Source organism: Musa acuminata, chromosome BXJ2-4, assembly GCF_036884655.1.
Source record: "Musa acuminata AAA Group cultivar baxijiao chromosome BXJ2-4, Cavendish_Baxijiao_AAA, whole genome shotgun sequence".
Lineage (NCBI taxonomy): Eukaryota > Viridiplantae > Streptophyta > Magnoliopsida > Zingiberales > Musaceae > Musa > Musa acuminata.
Window position 1 is genome coordinate 40300298 of NC_088341.1, and position 15589 is coordinate 40315886.

The following is a 15589-nucleotide window of genomic DNA, read 5'->3' on the forward strand; positions in this document are numbered from 1 at the left end:
GCAATGCTGGGAAGATATCAAAGCAACCCAGGAATGGAACATTGGAAAGCTGCAAAGAAAGTAATGAGATATCTACAAGGGACAAAAGATTATATGCTCACATACAGGAGATCTGATCAGCTTGAAGTAACTGGATATTCAGATGCTGATTTTGTAAATTGCCTCGACAGCAGGAAGTCCACTTCAGGATTTGTATTTATGTTAGCTGGTGGGGCAATTTCTTGGAAAAGTGCAAAGCAATCGCTTATTGCATCATCAACAATGGAAGCTGAATTTGTGGCATGCTTTGAGGCCACAAATCAAGCTTTATGGCTGCGAAATTTTATCTCAGGACTTGGTGTGGTCGACTCAATTGCCAAGCCGCTGAAGATATTTTGTGATAACACCGCAGCAGTTTTCTTCTCTAAGAATGGCAAGTACTCTAGTGGTTCCAAGCACATTGAGTTAAAGTACTTGGTGGTTAGAGAAAGAGTCCAGAAACAGCAAGTGTCTATTGAGAACTTGAGCACCACTATGATGATTGCTGATCCATTGACAAAAGCCTTACAGTGCAAAATATTCAAATAACATGTTCTTAGAATGGGGCTTGTGAGCAAGTCATAAAGGATACGGTGATGCATGTTTATGTGGATGCTATTATTGACATTTTTAATAAAAGTTATCTGTTTCTGCTATCCTGTTTACATTTATGTTTATGCATATTATGGTTGAATGTAAGAACAGGATTGTCTTGACAAGACAAATTACAGGGGTCATTATGGACTATGTTAGGAAAGACTAACAATGTTGTGGTACATAGAGGGGAGTATGACATTGATGAAATACAACCGCTATGACTCGCATTGATAGTTGGACTTAATATAGTATTATTGTATTTATTGGACTTATTGGCTTATTTTTAAAAACATGGCCATGTATAAAATGTTTTTTTTTCAAAATTTTTGGAATCCAATTAGGTAAAATTGTTTTCAAACAAATTTTGTTTTGTTTGTTTTGATTTTGTATCTCTTTTATATCTTATCAATTAATGGGCCAAGTGGGAGAATGTTAGAATATGTGGCCTTTTATTGAATAAGATATATAATAGAATTGGGTTCCGTTGCGATATTTTAGCCAAGACTAAGTCCACTACGGAACGATTCGTCGGAGATATCCTTGATGGGAGGAAATCTTCTGAGATCTCATCTCATTGTAGACCCTCTGCTCTCGCCTATAAACGGACAGGATCTCTAGTGGTTGAGGGGTGGTTAGTGTGTTAGAGCGTCGCACCTCTCCGTTGAGGAATTCAGTTATTCTCCTCGACTCTCTCCCCAAAAGCCCTCTCCCCAAATCCATCAATCTGTGTGATCCTGTGAAAGGATAGGAAGAGAGGAGAAAGGGTCTACTCTTCGCACTCCCTGTAGATTCCGCAGCGCGATCGGATTAAAGACGGAAGACGGAGCCTGCAGCAATCTTGGATCACGGTGTGCTAAGCAGATCAAACAAGATCTCTGAACGGATGGCATCAAAAGGTACGCATCGTATAATTAGATCTATGTATTGAATTTCAATCCTAGCATATAGGTTAATTCCGCATAATTGATTTAGCATAATTACAGATTTTTATGCTCACAAAAATTGCATCAGTATGAGAGATTGTTCTTTTTGTTAACAATGAACGGTAAGATCATGAAATGCTTAGATTCATGGATGTTTCTACTATAAAAAAAGTTATTTCGTTTATCATCCATGAACAAATATGTGGTGATTGAATGGTAGGATGCTGATACATGTTAACAAAATAGTTAAGTATAAAATATCAATAATGTGCAACAAACTTAGTCATCAGATTTGGTGTATTTTGCTCTTTTTATTCATCGGTAGATTTGACCTAATTTTGTCCTTTATTTGACATCCATGAACAAACTAGTTCTTAAATAGGGCAAAGATATATTCTCTACTCTTATCTATAAAACTTACACCAGCGTTTGTATCTGATGATGTCAAACGATGCGAGTATCATTGTGCTCTCATTTTATCCATTTTATATTGGTCAAAACAGATAGTCTCAAAAGTGGATTCCTTTACAAGTAAACGAGCGGCTCAAAGAGAAAATGTCTTGTAGTAGTTAGGGTTAACTACATATTACCCTAGTTAGTTACCTTTAGTGTTTCGATCTCTATACCTTAAAAAGTTATATTGACATCTCTATAGTTATGAAAATGAAATATCTAGATTTATTTGTACTAATGATATCAGTTTTACTAATGGGTAAAAAAATAATTTTAACATTCGACGACGGATGATAGCATCGCGAGCGTCAACGCCAATGCAGTTGCCTAGCTGCCTCTAATGACAATAAGGTATGCTCTCACCACGATATCACATGCCTCCACAAGGAGTGCATCGCTCACCCCTCGCCGATGTAGATGGTGATTGCTGCTCCCCATTCCCCGCTCTTCTACCATCTTATTCTCTTAGGAGCAGTACCTTGAAATTCTCAAATCCCTCCCCCACCCATTTGCAGCTAACGATGCCTCTGCACACCCCTTCCTCCCCCCCTCTCCCCCGGTTTGCTCCCACTTAAAACTCTCCACCAAACACAAGAAGTACTCCATCGCCACCCCCGACCCATTCATGGTCGTGTTCGACCTCTACTCCAATAGCCTCCCATACGATGACGATGACATGGACGAGCTCTGGTTAGTGCTCGATGCCACGCCACATAGGGTGTAAATTAAAATCCATTGATTTCTTTCTTCCTCCATCTCCAATGCATTCATGAGAAATTGATGTTGGAAAAAATAAAAATAATGATCTATTATTGTTCTTCACCGTGTAATTAACGAATCATCTCATCGTTGTTCATTCTACAGCTCACTCAACTACCTGCTAGGAAATAGTGATTATGGTTGACCGCATCCACCCCGTGCAATCGAAACCTACCAGCAGACTGATACCGGACCCTTCGAAGAGCCCTCGCTTCTTCGCATCCTCCCCAAACCCATGCAACAATCGGGGAGGTACGTGGTCCAAGTGCCTAGGGACTTGGTCCTCTACGTCCCGTCGAAGGGCAACACTAGTTGCGCAAAGGCTTACTTTCACACGATAGACATCGTGCCATAGAGGGTGGTGTATGTTATCAACCCAATTATTTCAATGGCCTCCCGCACGATGGACACCACCCTCTTTGGCATGACATCGAGCACTAACCGAAGCTCATCCACGTCATCATCGTCATGCGGGAGGCCAATGGAGTAGAGGGCAAGTGTCGTCGTAAATGGGTCAGGGGAGGGCGGCAGAATGCTTCTTGTGCATGGTGGAGAGTTCTAAGTGAGAGCGGATTCGGGGAGGGAGGGGGTGGACAAAGGCATCCTCAACCACAGCAGGGTGAGAGAGGGATTTGGGAATTCTAGGACGCTATTCCCAGGAGAATGAGATAGCGAATGAGTGAGGGGATGGAGAGCGACCACCACCATACGCATTAGCGCAGCTTTGGTGACGATGAGGTCAACGATGTGCTCCTTATGGAGGCAGGTGGCGTCGTAGTGAGAGCGAACCTTATCATTGTAGAGGCGGTCAGGCAATTGTGTTAGCGTTGACACTAGTGACAATGATGTCCATTACCACTAACGTTGTCCACCATCGAATGTTCAAATTATCTTTTTATTTTTTATTTTTATTTTTTTGATAAAATTGACTAACAAAATTATCTTTTTACTTTTTATTTTTATGATTTCATTAATAAAATCAACAATATTAGTATAAATAGATCGGTTACTTTCGTAATTATAAGAATATTAATATAAATTTTAAAATATAAGTATCGAAAAATTAAAAATAAGTACCGAAATAATATGCAATTAACTCCAGTAGTCAGCCCCTCGTGTTACGGTGAGTCCGCATCCATGAACGAGTCGTTAGGGTTCCTTTTCGCGGCTCTCCTCGCCCGGTTCCTTTCCTCCGTTTCTGCCTTCCCTCCCGCAACGCTTTTACCCATCCCGTTCCAGGCTTTCTACTGTCTCTCCTCCACCCAGTTCCTTTCCTCAGTTTTACTGTCTCCGTTTCTCTCTTTCTAAATCTCTCCAGGTATCTGTGTCCCTACCCTTTGCTTTGGTCGCCGAAATATATTGGGTTTTGGTGCTTTTCCTCAGCACATCTGTCTTCCATTGTGTTTTTTCTGTTTGGATCATCTAGGGTTAGGAATATATGATCTAAGGTGGTTGGTAGGTCGAGACTGTTTCCTGAGTTATGCGAACTTCATGGGCTGATTCCGTTGCGAACGCCGAGAGCTCGGCGTGTGCGATCGGTGCTTCTGTAAGCATAAGCAACACTGGCAACACCAACGCCACTGCTGCTGTGGTCATTGGCGCCCCTCGCCCTGTTCGCGCTGCCTACGTCCTTCCAACGGTGTGCAGTCTTCCAAACTCCCAGCGCCAGCCCCTGTCTATGGTCCTTCTGCAGCCAAATTACCATCTGGGCCTAGAGCGCCTTCTGGAGGAGACCGATGGGGTGGTGACTCTACTCGAGATGCAGGACGCCCTGGCTTTGCTGGCGGCCGGGGTGGAGGAGGTGGTTGGGGCTCAAGGATCGTTGGGTGGGATCGGAGGAAGCGTGAGAAGAACCCTTTCGCAGATGATGAAGAAACCACTGAAGTCGCGTTTGATGGTCAGGAGACTACTGGCATAAATTTTAATCCATATGAAGGCATACCTATGGTGGTGAACGGTGAGACTGTGACTCCGCCGGTGAGCACATTTGCTGAGATTGATTTGGGGGATGAAAACACACCTGTGGAGGTGAGCCATGTTATTCCCATCTTGCTAGCTGGACGAGACCTGATGGTCTGTGCTCAGACTGGGTCAGGAAAGGCAGCAGCTTTCTGCTTTCCAAATTATTAGTGGGATCATAAGGGGACCACCTTCACAGTGGCAGCGGGGCTCGAGGGCAGTGTATCCTCCTGCGCTTATCTTGTCACCTACCCGTGAGCTCTCGGTTCAAGTATGCATTCTTTTTTTTCTTGAACCTTGTTTGGAATGTGTTAACAGTTTATTTAGTTAACGATTGTTACAGAATTTGTTTTTTGGGTATGAGATTACTTATTGCATTATTAATAATTGATCTTTTCATTTAACTTTTTTCCTCGGATCAATTGATTTCAGAAGTTTTTACAGTTATTATGGATATTATTTCAATCGCAATTGGTATCTTCCTATAAGGGTGTGTTTGTTTGCATGTCTACATAATACTGTTTTCTTTTGAGAAATTTCTTTCTGATTTTTATCCGATAGGAAAACTATAAAAAATCATGCAAATTGTTTCTCATATTTTGAGGACAGGTTAACCTTTCTTTCAGATTCTTTATTTGAAAAATGAGAATAAATCATCTCCAATTTCCAAGAAAAAAGAAAAAAAAAAGTTGCCCTGCATTCGAAACACGATAAAGTAAAGACATCTTCATTTTATTTGCTTATGGTCTAAGCAACTTACTTTGATTTTTCATGATAGAGTTTTCACTAGAAAATTTTAGTCACTATCAATGCTCATCTTAAGCTCAGATAAAAAAAGTGAAGGATTGCATTACGTCACTAACAATCAAAGCAAAATAATATCAGATCTTATTAATAGTCTTCATTAGAAAATTTCTTTTCTTCTTTTTCTTACAAATAAATAGATTATAGAAAAGGGAGCCAAAATATACATGTAATGCTATATTTTATTTCTTTGGATAGTCCAGATGTTGATAATTTACAAGATAGAACCACTTTCCTAAAGTCTGACTGCCCAGTCGCAAAAATGATCCTGAAGTTGTTGAAGCACAAGAAGAAGAGCAAAAGGCAATTGATCAAAAGAGAAGTTGGTAAACTTTTGCATTATTAATTTGGATTATCTGTTAGGTCTTTTTAACATCCATCATCCATCTAAAAAGTCTTAGTCAAAAAATTTAAAACCTTGATCAACTTCTTGTACTTCTTTATCTGTTGTTCTCTACCATTTATTATTGCATTAATTTCTTCAAAATAAATTAGTGATACTGTATATGAGCTTTATATGTAGATTTCCTTGTATGCCTCTAATATAACTTATTCTGTGTTGGTTTCTGTTATTGACATCTTAGATACATGAGGAGGCTAGAAAGTTCTCCTACCAGACTGGTGGATCCCCAATCAATTAGCAGGTTCTTCTTTTCTCATTTTTAGTTCATTTGACTTTGAATCCCCTATTCCTAACGAATGCCTTTTGTGGAAGCCCGTTGTTTTTTCTGTGTTATTTTATGCAAAGTTTAGTAATTCTAAATGATATGTTTTCTATAATTTTCATGTCCCCATCTAAATGTTGAAGAAATTTAATACATTAAGATACTATATTTTTTTGTAGGTCAGCTATTTTTGAATATATATATATATATATATATATATATATATATATATATATATATATATATATATATAACTAATTTGTTGGGAGATAGATTTTAGTTGTCTGGGGTAATAGTTGGGAATAGATTTTTATTGTCTAAGGTGATTATAGGCAAATATAACAAAAATGACAAGATGTTTACATTGTCTTCCTTTCCTTCTGGATTTTAAATAATCATATTATATTTGATTACACATATAAAAAAAAAGAAGATAAGCATTCACAAAGGCTTTAACTCTTTTATCATGTCTTAATACTATGTCAGTCTTAATACCAATTCCCACAACTTAGTCTAATGGGATACTGTTAATTTTGTTGAGCTATCTATCGTGTAAGTTTATCCTAGTACAAAATGCATAAGCTCAAAGTAACATTAAGACATTCATTATCCTTTATAAGTTTATCTTGATCTTTATCTACTATTACTATTAATGTTGAACTTAATCTAGATGTTATAAACTTCTTGTTAAAGCTTTTAAATAAGAACAATCCAAATTATTAGATTTTCTTTTTTTCCTCGACTATGTCTTGGAGCTCGTGCTCTTCAAATCATGGTGCTACTCGGAATTTTCACTTGCCCATCACATTGCGATTTTCACTTGCTGATCTTTGCAACTGTCTTCAACGCTTGCTACTACCGTTGGAAGCATGCAACATTCCACGTGACACTCTTATTTTGCCATGCAATAATTTCTAATTGGACTGAAAACACTATTTATATCCTTTTTCCAGTCAGTTTACCATGATGAAAATTTTGGGGGTGATAAGAATTTTTTTTCCTTGTAGACACTAGTTGCGAAGGAGGATATAAACAATTGGATTGATCGGAGATTGTCACTGCCAGTTTGTGAGTGCACTACACAGCATGCTGCATGAATTCCACTATAGGAGCAACAGTGGAAAACAATGACAAATGGTTACCTCAGGAAGTGTGCCATGTTGCACGGCACAAAAAACCCATCGTGTAGTGATTTGAGGAGCACGAATCCCCAGGTAAAAAGTAATGACAATCTGATAATTTAGTTGTTTCCTATTTAAACCTCTAACAATCACTTTAAAGACATAAATTACCAAAAATAACTTTTAGCAAAATAAGTGTTGCAGTTGGTATATTTATTGTGCACTCAATTAGGTGTTTTTTAAAAGAATCTTATTTAGTAAAACAAATATTCATCTTAAATGAATAAAAGAAATTAATTTTAAATTATTATTTTTTATCCAGACTTCAACAATTCACATGCCACTGCTGTTATTGACTTATTAGATGAATCAATTGCTCGCAGGCCTGTGTACTCATTCCCCTCCTGTTATTGACTTATTACATGGTGCCTATATTTACAAAGGCCTATGTCTTTGTAAATATACCCTGGATAGTAGAATTTATAGATTCTTTATAGTAAGCTCTGAAATTTCTGAAATGACACCTTGATTGAATCTAAATATGCATGATTCTTTAAAAATATCTTTCTTTTTAAATTGTCCAGTGACTTCTCAAATGATTCTTCTTCATTTATTCTGACCCTTTATAACCCATTATTCAAACTGAACCCACTTTTTAATTTTGTCTTAGTCCTTGATGCGGTTGAGTCTGATTGGTCAAGCACTTATCTGACAACAATTCCATGTGTGGGTACCATAGTTTAGCAAGAAAATATGGCCAACAACAGATTTGCTGTAAAATCTACAAGCATCATCATCTGATAAAATCAAACTGTAGGTGGAACTACTACTCGGCTAATTTGTATGGCAACTTCTAACTCTGGATTGCCAGTTCATATTGTGATGTGCATTTGTTAGTGATTCATGTCAACCTTAAATTTGTGGTGGATGAGATAATTGTTCTGCCTTCTATATTAGTTACAATTTTAAGCAATATAATTAATTGAGTAAAGTAATTTTCTTTTCTCAACTGAAAAATGCTGCTTCTCCTTTTAAGAGTCATACGTCAATCATTTGTTTTTTAAAATAGTTCTTGTAACAGTATCGTTATATTATTCTGTTGCTTGTGACATTGACAGGAACGGGAACGAGCACTCAGATCCTTCAAGAGTCGTGCTACTCCAATTCTAGTTGGTGGTCATAGTTTTGGTAGTGATTCCTCCATCGGCAGCGGTGGAGATGGCGATTATTGACTTTGATATTAAATGTTCGATCAAACCGACTTATAACTTCATTTGGTCCAAACTACTACTCAAAATGGTTAAATCGAAGTTATCGTATATAATACACTCATCAGATCCTTACAAGTTAATTTTAATCTTTGTCCACTTGCAATGTGAATTATAATTTTGATAGTATTGCATACATGAAAGTGTTAAGATAGTTATCTTGTCCCTGTTCTTTAACCTGTGTTATACCCTATTTTTTGAGAGCGTCAATTAATTATTAACATAGCCAACTGCAATGATTCGGGCAGCCTCATTTTCAGTCCATTTGTTTTAGTTTCCATTCTTCTAGGGTTTAGGTTGGTGGTTATAGAATATTCAATGAGACTTAGAGGATCTTTTTGGGTTGTTTGTTTGGTTTAAATGGTGGGGAAGTAGATGGGTGATATGTTTCTCATTTTTATGCAAACCATTTGGGTCCTAAATCTTTGACATACTCAAGCAGTTGTTGGGCAGAGGGGAAAAGGTGGCTTGCATGCTAAGTCCTTGTTAGAACTGATTATGGAATATGAACAAAATGATGAATTGATTGTACTTTTAGTTTGTCAATCTAATGAACCATAATGATTCTAATAAGCTGCAGTCTTGCCTATTTGTCTCCTGTGTGCTTATCAAAAGAATAATACTATAATTGAGATTTTTTAGGGATAAATTAGTAGTGTGTTGCATGTTTGAATTGGTATCATGCGCACAAACTATTATCTGATGATAGGGTTCTTACGAGGTCTGTAATGTTATCTTACCCCAAGATTGTTTATAGGATGGAGACATATATGCTGCATGACTTATCCTATTAGATTTATAATTCTTTGCTTGATTAAATGGTACGTACTTTTTTTTATTTATCCATACGCATCATCAATGAGTCCTCTAATCTAACTTAAAAAATATTAAGGTAATAATGACATTCGAGTCTTTCTCTTATATTCATTCATAAAATTTATTTTAAAAAAAATTCTCTCAATTTATTAACCTAATATATTCATCCCTATATCCACATATAGCCAATATTCCAATTTATTACAATTATAACCATGATAGGAGTATTTTAGATGCTATTTGCCTGATTGGCATGACAACCCACCGCGTTCACATCGAGGTGCAAACCGTATACGTCGCTGCTAATAATATCCACAGCTCCACGCCATCTCCACAAATCCATAACAACCAACGTCTTCCCTCTTCTACTATTAGAACATGACAACACTTCAAAGGATATGATTCGAGAAGCAACCCCCATCTTGTGCTCCCTAAAGACTGCGCAAACATCTCTCTACTTCCCCCATCGATCGAGCCAAACGGGAAAAGAATAGAACGATGACGACGACGACGGACATGTCGAAGCTCCAGCGATCGGCGATGTCGTTCCGAAGACAAGGGTCATCGGGTCGGATATGGAATGACCCGATGCGTGGAGTGGAGCTCAACGGCGCGGCCGTGCCGGTGCCTGAGCCCGTGACTTCGATCCCCGAGCTCAAGGCCGATGCCGCGGTGGCCGTCCCGCCTCAGGTTCCACCGGTGAAGAAGAAAAAGCGGTGGCGCCCCTGGTCGGTGGGTTTCTGTCTCTGCGCGAGACCCACTCCCGCCAACGCATAGAACGTGTTTGATGAAATGACATGGTGTTGCCGTAGCCAGTGCTCGGCGACCAGACCACTCCTGCGCTCCGTTAGGTTCATCCTTCTCGGTAAACGTTATTTTGAGTTTAGTTTGACCAATGTTGTAGATGGAAATGGGAACGAAAAGCTTAAGAGGAATAGAAGGGATTACATCATACATTTATACCACATGATGCATAATTTTGCAGCAACATATTGACTCTTTGTGATGACTTTTTTTTCTGTATAATTTTATATAAATTTCATTTTATGTCACATTAAAAAAATTCAAAAATTTCTTGTAAATAACTCAACCATGGAGGTGTTTTGTTTTAGTTATTTATATAGTATAATTATTTCCTTACCATGGAATTGCTTATCATGTGTGGTAATAACCAACTTTGTTTTAGGTATAAAATAAGCATATATATACCTTTTAAAATTTGTAAGATTAAAACATGGTTGTTTTCTAAGAATTATTCATCTCATTAATATATCATTATTCATCTCGTCTAAATCTCTTTTCAACATTGTTCATCTATCTTCTTTTAGCTTTTTTTTTTTATGAAACTAATCTAAGCCAAACCTAATTAGGCTCGAGTTTGGTTTTCAAACTTTACAAGAAACTTATATCGATAAACTTTATCGTAGATCAAGTCTCCTATAATGTTTCTACTACTATTATCTTTTTGAATTTATTTTAGCTCAAATGCTTGATGAAGGTAAGTGTTTTTTTATTCCTCTTCTTTAGTTCTTTGAACTCATCAGAGAGAATTTTCTTTTTCAACTATATTCTTTAAAATTTTTATCGGCAATCTCGTAAACATCGTAGGCTAGACTTGAAGATGATATTCACGTTAATGCTTTAGTACTTATAAAAGTGAAGGATGAATTTATGATTCAATCATGTTGCTAGTAGCGATGACAATGATCATGTCTCTAATCACCTCTCGTCAGCATATCTTAGTCTCCCTTGCTTCTCTTATTGATTGTATCTTGAATTTGGTTTAGGTATCAAATTTAGATTTTAAATTTTATTTTTGATAACATGTAAAAATCAAATAGGTTTATGGTGAGACACGAGAGAAAAAAAAGAGTATGTACAAGAAAGAAGAGGTAATTGAATGAAAAAGGAACAAAAAAAAATTTTACTTACTCAAGATGATGAGTAGATTCTTTTGTTAAATTGATAATAATGTTCATGATCACGATCTTTAACTATGAGCTCTATGGCGATTAATGTCGAAATTAGTAGATGAGAGCAATACCAAAAAGGTTGAAGCAACTCTCCATTTAAACCAAAATTAACATTAGAAAAGTTATTGTAGGGGGAAGGAGGCTATGATTGCAAGGGAATAAATTTAGAGAACACACGATAAAATGCATTCTATATTTACGAAGAAAATAATATTTTATTTATATGAAAAAAAGAAAATACAAGAAAAAAAAACCCTTCTAAGTTAGCTCAAATCCAAATATAGAATCTCTTTGTGTGCATAGTCACATAAATCTAAAGCCCTGAAGAATTTTTTTCTTGCTTGGGCCACTCTAGGTTTACTAGAATAATCTCATGAGTATCATCATTATCACATATCAAACAGGATATTTATAGAGCCACCAATCCTTAATTTTGATGTATTCCTATTTTCAAGTAAAAATCTTTTCATATTTGAATTCCTTATACTACAAATCATTTTCAGTTGTAAAATAAAAAAAAATAATTACTGATCCTAAAAATAAAATAAAGATAATTAAATTATGAAGAGAGAACCAAACTAAGTTGTTGACCCCATCCACCACCATATCAGATTATTGAGAAAAGGACTTTGAACCCAATTTGTCTCTCAAGAAAACAAGGATTGAGACATCTGATACAAAAATTACTCCTTTTCTAGCGTTGGATAAAAAGAAAATTCATCAGCATATGAACCAATTTAATATATTAGCACTGACTAATATTTTTAAAATACATTTATAGTGGTTAAAAATATATATTGTCTTATTATATACACACACACAAAGTGATACATATTAATCAGAATCCAAACATTTTTAGATAATCAATGCAACTTTACTAAGTTGCATGAAGAAACCTTATGATTTGTACCGACAAAAAAAATTAGAGTCGATGAAGAGAGTCACTTTATTTTTCAAATGATCAAATTGTTCTCTTATAAAATAAAAAAAAAGTTATTTTTTAGTTGAGGCGCAATTGGGTCCAACCGGTTTCCAATCAAACCGGAACAACAGGTTATCATATTTCCAAATGGAATTATAGTGTTTCGATTCAGTAAAAAATCTATTAAAAAACACTGTATATTGTTAGTATTTATTGGCACTCTTCCATCATAAATTAATACAAATATTACAAAGTCTTTCAAAATATGTATCTATAAATTTAAATCTTAATGGGAAAAATTAAAAAAAAATTTAAATATATTTAAAATTCTTAATTTCCATTAAGACAGCTCAAACTCTCTTATAAACTCCTTTTTCAAATCTTAGAAGTTATAGTAGAGTTAATAACCAAGATTATGAGAATTTTAACTACACAAGGCTTAGTTGTAATAATTTTTAATCGTCATAATATTTTGGTTTAGTATTAAAAAATTATAATTGGGTAATGTTGCCACCCATATTTAAGGTTAAGTGATAAAAAGTGAAATTTTGTTACCATTTATTTTATAATATGTCAATACCTCTTTAGTTTTTATCCAAAACCACCCAAACTTTATATAAATCATTTTATAAAATCTCAAGACCTTGAGACCTACAAGAAAGTTGTTAATTTAGGTTGTGGGAATTTGTATATAACTCAATTATAGTGTCTTTTAATGGAGCCTTAAAGCATTGGTTTAGTAACCAGGAACATTTCAAATCTATTAAAAATATTATAATTGGTTAATGTCTCATTCATTTTTATTATTGTATTTTATAATAAATAAACCCAAATATTATAGGATTTTTTTAAACTGAATTTAAGGTTGATTGGAAAAAAAATCACAATTTATCATTTTTATTTTGAAATACAGCAAAATAATTTTAATTTTTGTCTAAAATCATTAAATAAATTCTCAAGTTGTTTTATGAAACCTCAAAATGTATAATAAAATCGAGAATTAATGTTGGTGAGAATTTGAACTAATTATAGTCCAATTACTATATATTTGAATAAACTTACCATATTTTTAAAAATAAATATATTTTTATTAAATTTATGATATATATGATGCTTATCATGTAGACTTGAATTTAAGAATTATTACTTCTACAATAATGTATTTACTTTTCCTTGAGACATAACAGTCAACTCATATTTTAGCGTAAAATCTATTAAGGTTAGTTTTGGATTGTCTGAGTTGGACGTCTACTCATATTCAATCTTTTTTTTTTTTTGAGTCAATCAGAGGAAAATCTATCGAGCTAGATATCTAATCCCTACAAAACTAAGTATACTCCTCCGATGCTCAAATCAGTATTGAAGTCATGGAAGCTAGACTAATCAGACAAGTTGAGTTTATTAATTTTTTATACGTTAAGCAAACCTATGGGACTCCCTTTTATAATGGATGCGTAGGGTGTTAGATAATTAGTTAGTAGAAACTGATTGTAACCACCTTTATTGACTTTCGACGATTGTGTATTTTTGTTAGATTGATTAGAACTGTACTATTTTTCACTAGATATGTGTCAATCACCTACTCGTACGTGTGATAATGAAGTCACATCCCAACGATGTTAAGGTGTCAACCAACTCATATATGTTATAACACTTGAATTAAAATATTAAAATTTTATGAAAAAACTTTTTCATGGGACAATATCTTACTTTTTTACTTATATTTATAATAAATAAATAAATATTATGTGATATTTTAAATACATAGACCTAAAATTAAGATTAAGTATAAAAATGAATATTTATTATCCTTTATTTTAAAATAATTTAAAAACTTAAATTAATCATTTTATGAAACCTCAAAAATGTATAATAAACTAAATATTTAAGCTTGGTAGGAATTTACTAACTGAAACATTATTATGATTTTTTAATAGACATAACACTCTTTATTATTAAACTAAAACACTGTAACTTCATTCAATAAATATTATAATCGATTTGATAACATAGACACTTTAACTCCATTAAAAATACTGCAAATGGTTCAATCCAAGAATAAGGGGGTTTGGTTGAAAACTAATACATCTCAAATGGGTTTTTATACAATTCTCTCGTATATTATGGAAATACGAGTAACAATCCAGAAAAGATACGATGCTGCTCATTTTGAACTTAATGATTTCCTTATTTGCCTCCCTATATTTAAGTTTGAATGTATGTTTTTTCTTTTGGATATCTTTGAAAAATTCTCACTAAGTATTTCAATCTTCAAAAATTCTCATAGTATCCCTTTGTTGTGTGAAAAGAATGAACCTAGCTTTGACACTATCTCTCTTTTCTTTGCCCTATTGAAACTATAGATACCTTTGTGAACCCCTATCGAAGCCATGTTACCTTTGCACGAGAAAGGAGAGAACGTGATGATGACGACCCTCACCATCATTGTTTATGGCTCTCATATATATAAGAGGGTATGACAAGAGTCTATGGAGGTGATGACTCTCGTTGTCCACACTTATTCCTTGCGTGTAAGAAAGGGTCCGATAAGATTATTGTCATTGTTATTTATTGCACAACAACAAAGACGACGAGTCTCACGAGGGTTAGAGGAGGTAATGATAGATCTTATGAGGTAGAGGAGAGAGAAGACAATGTAGATTAGAGGCAAGTTCGGGTCAAGAGCAAAATGATCATTTAGAAAAAGGATAATTTGTGAGAATTTTTGAAAGTGGATAAGTTGTATTAGAATTTCACAAAAATAAGTTTTTTTTTAATTCATCCTATTTCTTTTAGATTAAAAATAAGTAAATATATCATATTAATTAATCTCTTAGATGGTGTCCATATAATAACATCGAAACTTAAATTAATATAAATATTTTTCAAATATTAATATAAACATAAAATGATGTTCTTTTTGAAGTTAATTATTTTCTTATTTGCCTCTATATATTTAAGTTTTAACAAATATATCTTTTGGAATTAAAAATTTATAAATACATTGTTTTGATTAGTCTTTGTGGATGACGTTAGTATAATAACATCAAAACTCAAACCAGTATAAATATTTTTAACTATTAAAAAAAATAAAGAATAAAATAATTGACAAAAGTAATATTTTCCAACTTTTACCACTTGCCAAATGATATATTTTTTTACATCTTAATTATATGTGTGATTATGGTATATTAGACACACTTATCAAAAGTTGAAGGATCAAAATTTAACTTGATATATTTTTATATTTACAACATTAATATGATTGTGGTGCAATAGACTCGCTTGCCAAAGGACTAAGTGTTTAAATC

The 15589-nt window shown here is 34.4% G+C and overlaps 1 long non-coding RNA gene across 2 annotated transcripts; it reads left to right on the top strand.

Moving 5' to 3' along the window:
• The first annotated feature begins 3899 nt into the window (after nucleotides 1-3899).
• LOC135610869 (uncharacterized) lies at nucleotides 3900-8685 on the top strand. Of its 2 annotated transcripts, none has more exons than XR_010486355.1 (5): nucleotides 3900-4980; nucleotides 5712-5839; nucleotides 6098-6157; nucleotides 7186-7392; nucleotides 8418-8685. It is a non-coding gene; the product is annotated as an uncharacterized LOC135610869 (long non-coding RNA). The 2 variants fall into 2 exon arrangements; XR_010486356.1 differs by having other exon boundaries at nucleotides 5717-5839.
• Nucleotides 8686-15589: the final 6904 nt, after the last annotated feature.